Consider the following 5,396-nt stretch of genomic DNA (forward strand, 5'->3'; position numbering starts at 1 on the left):
TTGAGAGAAAACTTTCAATTCTAGTGACTGTTGCAAGCGGAATTTCGATTCAGGGCTTGAATTTTGTTTAAAAAATTGAAATGTTCGAAAGTTTGAAGAATATGGAAGCAGAAAGTTTAGATATTATTAGCTCTGCATCAAAAACAGATATCGTGGTTCTGTAAATAGCACCCATTAGAACATTGAAAGCGTACCAATGTGGTATGTCTGTTTAGATCTTACGTGAAGTTGTTACGTTGTGCACAAGGTTTCTGGAAAGCATGCAGTTACACATTGCTGAATCTTTGGAGAATCATGTGTAACATACCAATTTCGTTCGATTTCGATGTACTATCAGATGGAATTCACAGAGTTGTGGTGCAATTTTTTCTTGCTGAGTTACAGAGTTGCCAACTTGATAGTTTCGATTTCTTAAAATTTTCCATTTTTGCTAATCTTGAACGAAAAAATGACGACCTAAATAAAAAATTCGAAACAGGCAGTCACTAGATTTTAGGCGTTTCTTTTAAGTGCAACAAACTTCGTCAAATTTGGTGCAGTGGTTGCCGAGAAATCCTCCTTTAACGTGTATATATATAGCAGCGCCTGAGCTAACGCTTCCTCTTAATTGAAGCAGGAAATAGGGTGATGTGAGTAGATTAGAGCATTAAACTTTTGCTTGGAATGGGCTTGCCCGTGATACCTTAAAGACGTCTCCAAACGGAATTTAGGCATTGTGATGGTGAGACTGAGGCCAATAGTAGGATACGTTCCTTGTTTACTCCATGAAATTCGTGTCTTTCTGCTATAAAATCGCACGAGAACGTGAAACTCGTAAAGCAACACATACACACTTAGTGTTACACGCGTTGTTTTCATCGTCATGATTATTAGCTACCCATATGTTGACGTATATCACTTCACATATCACATCAGGAATTTGGTAAGCATATATGTGTGAATGAACCTTAGGCCCATCTTACAGATAAGGAACTTCAAGTTTGAAATTTATCGTGGTGCCCTCCAACTGTCGGCGTCCACGCTGCGTTGACGTCTGGATAGGAGGGGTGGTGGTTTGAAACGTGGCAAACGTCAATTAACGTCTTTGTGATGTTGAGACACAACAGTATGTATAAGAGTACGTATATTTGTAGCTACTTTTAAATAGCTCTTCAAGCGAATAAAATAAGGAGGAATACCTTCTGAATAGCCTTCCACATAAACAAAATCAATACTTCGCTGCAAGCTCAGTGATTGCAACCTAGCCAAGGATAGGCGAGGAAGTTGCAATCTCCTTGGCGTTCACCTCCTCCACTGCCAAAATCAAAGTCAGGGACACAAAACAGCCATACGAAATTTCGCGAAAGTGTATATTTCGCCTGCGCCTTAAAAATTCCAGCTAGGCTACCGCAATACCTAGCGCAGGTGGATGCAGATCGTTTGGCATTGGTGCACACTGCTGTTCCGCATAACGAGTCCTCTCACTTTTGAGCCCGACAACTGGCCATCAGCAGCCTCAGGACATCTCGGGTGAAGCTGTTCAAATACCTCTGTTGTCCAGGCCGGGACCAGATGGTATCCGACGAGACATTTTTTTCTAGTTCTACCGCCAGGGCAAGGGGCATTACCCTGCTGTCATAAGATCTTAAATCAAAAGCAATCGGTACCCTGATGCCTCTTACAAAGCACACATTCCCGAACCCAGTGTAGTAGAGTCAGCTCTGTACCAGGCCCTATACGGGAGACTAGATATGCGCAGGAAGAGCTGATCTTCACCCCATCATGAGCGCATTCCATATGCTCACTCCCAAAGAACGTACTAGCTCATCACATCCCCTTCCGATCACGACCTTCAGGTCAGAAACGGATGTCCAGCTGTAGGGCGTCCAGATGGCCGAAGATGACGCCCAAACGCTCCACACGGTTGCCCTCTGAGGATACTTCCTCAGGCGGAAGTCTGAGGACGGGCCCACCCACTCCCGGACTCCCTAAGCCCCATCTCGGTCAAAGTAAATTTTGCTACCGCTACAACTACCAGAGTCCCTATTTTTAGACATCCAGAAAGCCTACGATACCATATGGCGCTTCGAAATTTTACCAGCTCTGTCGGGAATGGGTGTCTGCTGCACAAATGTTGAACATCATCGAAATCTACCTGTTTGACCGTACATTCGGCGTAAGTGGTGGCAGGGAGTCGCCCTTCTTGTAGATTTGTGGCGGGTCAGCAAGAACGCTGGAGAAATTGTCGGCATGAGAGTTTTTGTTTTATCGGGACTTCTATAACACGGTGATGACGAATTCTTGCAGTTCTAGGCCACATGTTGCTAAGGGTGCTCAAGGGACTGTTAAATTGGCCATCCAATACAGACTGATTATTCTTTGCGGCTTTTTGCGGCCTTCCATATAGGTAAAGGAGAAATTTTTTGCTAGCCCGAATTATTGCCGGACATTCTATTTTAGCAGGAAAATAATTGGTCGCTGCTTTCGTCTGCATGGGTCATTTTAACTAAGGACACGGCAGAACCACTGTGACTATGTCACCTAACATTCCGCTTCTTGTGCAGGCTTTCTACTGATGCACTTGCCTCCAATGGCTCACGGGTGCTTCTGTTCCACCTGGTGGACAACGTCTCTACGGGTAGAGCAGGCCACTGCGACTGCGCACGGGTTTCAGGAACCACGCATCTTCGACATTAGACCTACAGGCCAGACTGCTCATGGATGATGCGGGTGACGCCTACCTTGCTCGCGGAGTCACGTCAACAAATGTCCATGTGATCACCCGATCGACACCCTTGAAAGGGATGCCGGCTTCATTCACCAGCAATGGACACGACACAACCGCCGTGACTGTCACCTCCTGTTTCACTTCTTGTGCAGGTTGGTAACTGCAAATACAGTTTCTGCAGTGATTATATCAGCGGGGGGAAGCTCCCGTGTTTTGGTGGCAGAGGTAATTGGCGTCATCTATGTGAAGGGCGAACCGGAAATCCGTTTCCCATGCATGCCCTCCAAGGTCGTCGCGCGGCCACGGCGGCCGCATTTCGATGGGGGCGATATGCAAAAATAGCCGTGCACTTAGATTTAGGTGCACTTTAAAGAACCGCAGGGGGTCGACATTTTCGGAGTCATCCACTATGGCGTGCCTCATAATCACAAAGTAGCTTTGGCACGTAAAACCCCATAAAAATAGGTCGTCGAACGCACGCGTGCCAATCCACCTGACCAAGCCCTTCCCCCATCAACTCCTCTCGCCTCGCCCTGCCTAGTAACTCCCTCGCAACCCCCTCACCTTCGAATCACTCCGCACGCGCGTCGTGTGGCCCCGCGAGCTCGACGGCGTGTTTTGCTATAGACAAGAAAACCATGGCCAGGCGGCGCTACTGCGCCTCTTGACAGCGCCCCCAATGTGGAAGCGTCAAGTCGGGCGGTCGCGCCGTGGCGCAGTCTCCGCTTTGTTTACATTGTGTTGTCCGCGCTTTTCTTCGCTGCTCGTGCTCACGGCGCTCCGTTTTCGACGGCGGCAGATCGCCTGCTTGCGCAACAGCCATGCAAAGATTGCCGTGCGGTTGCAAGAAGGCTGCCGACGCCGACAGCTTTTTTTCGTGGCGGCAACCTCACGATAGGGGAGCGTCTGCTTCCGAACGTGTACGGCGTTGAACTAATTGTGGACGGTGATGTGATAGTGAAAGCCAAGTGCGTGTCACAGGTGTCCGACAAGATCGTAGACGACGTCGAGTTAGAGGTACGCACCATGTTCAGAAATTTAGCCACTTTTATTTCAATTACAACATAAGTCACACTGGCAGCAGAAACTTCTGTTGTCATACTACTCGGTGACTGCAGATCCATTGGGCTGCTTCTTGATGGTTCCGTCACTTCACAAAGGCTTGTTCTGGAGTCTGTTTCACACGTGTCTTGCCGCTGCTCAAGAGCTGCGTCGCTGCAGTAGGAAAGCACATGTCCCAGTGGTGCTGACTGCTGAGAAGACTGTTGTGATTGCCATTGGTCTGTTTGGCGCCGCTTCCATCTGCATCGCATATGAGTGAAACAGTATGTGTGCCTATTTGTTGTGGGGATTAAATTACTCCCAATAATATGTTTGCAAAGGTAACGTTCCTGTGATTGTGTGCATATATTATTCTACAAGAGTGCTACCACTACAAGTTACGATACTTGCACACTTAGATACTTAGAAAGCATGGGGAAACAACAAACATAACGCGCACGTCTCGAGCGGCTGCTTTCCGATCTGCCGCTTCCCGACGCACGCGACGACCGCGGCTTGCATTAAATACGGTCTGATACCACACACAAGTAGCGCGCGGCCCCTTTCGTTACCTGCACAACTAGTAATTTAAGTTGCAGCGTTTGGAAAAAGGAAATAACTCTCTTGAGCTCGTCCATGCCAATCGCGAGGGAAGGCACAGTGCAATCAAATAAATTCGGAGGTTCCAAGTGCCAAAACCGTGCCAAAACCACGAAATCAATATGAAGCCCGCTGTAATGGGGAGTCTCAGGAATAATTTTAAGCTCTGGGGGTTCTTTAACGTGCACAAAAATCAAAGCACACGGTAACAAGGGTGTTCTTGCATTTTGCCCCTATCGAAATGCGGCCGCCGTGGCTGGGAATCGAGCACGCGTCGTAGAGCTTAGCGGCGCAACACGCCTGCATTTACCGCTAACAAACGGCGGATGCCACCACAATTCAACAACGCGACACGACTAAACAAACGGCCGTGCACTAAAAACAGGCATATGACTATTCCGCTTTCAAGATATTACACGCGAATGCGAAAGTATGAGACTTACTCGACTCGGCCGCGCACTGCAGTTATCCATGCTTGTCGTCTGTCCTTATCGTCCCACTTCCCAGGAAATCTGTAGAACTTCACGGGCGGCGTAGGACCTTTCGTGTTTTCGAGGCTGCTGTGGCAATCAACAACACATCAGTATTACGTGCCACCTTTCCTGGCTGATGAGGTCGCACTCGGCATCGCAAAAACCACGCGCACGAGCGCTCCCGCCGTACAGAACACGGGCGCGCGCCAGCGCAGCGACGACCCTCCAAACTTCCATTGGTCCGCTAGGGGAGCATTCGGCGCTGGTGCCGCGCGGGCAAACTTTAGGTTGCCTCGTCTATCCGCGAGTGATCCCGCACGCGAGAGAAAAAAAGGAGGGTGAGGAGGACGGCGCAACTCCTGCCGGACGCCCTTGCGCACCATTGGTTCTCGCATTGAGGTGACGTATTGCCTGCGCGGCTCTTCCCATGACTGCCGACAATGGCCTTCTAAAGGCCAGAATACATGGAGCGAATATGCGACGAATAGTTGGCGTTCGACGCCCGGCGGCGTACGCGCGACGCGCGGTGGCGTAGGAAACGTCGTTCGCCGTCGATCTAGCTGGCGCAGAAAAGT

At 49.1% G+C, this 5,396-nt stretch overlaps 1 long non-coding RNA gene across 1 annotated transcript; it reads right to left on the reverse strand.

The window, feature by feature from the left end:
- Window positions 1-3,736: 3,736 nt before the first annotated feature.
- On the reverse strand, window positions 3,737-4,922 carry LOC139060449 (uncharacterized). The gene is made up of 2 exons (XR_011514827.1): window positions 4,792-4,922; window positions 3,737-4,009 (listed from the first exon to the last, which is right to left on the reverse strand). It is a non-coding gene; the product is annotated as an uncharacterized lncRNA (long non-coding RNA).
- Window positions 4,923-5,396: the final 474 nt, after the last annotated feature.

The sequence above is a fragment of the Dermacentor albipictus genome, chromosome 5, assembly GCF_038994185.2.
Source record: "Dermacentor albipictus isolate Rhodes 1998 colony chromosome 5, USDA_Dalb.pri_finalv2, whole genome shotgun sequence".
Taxonomy (NCBI): Eukaryota; Metazoa; Arthropoda; class Arachnida; order Ixodida; family Ixodidae; genus Dermacentor; species Dermacentor albipictus.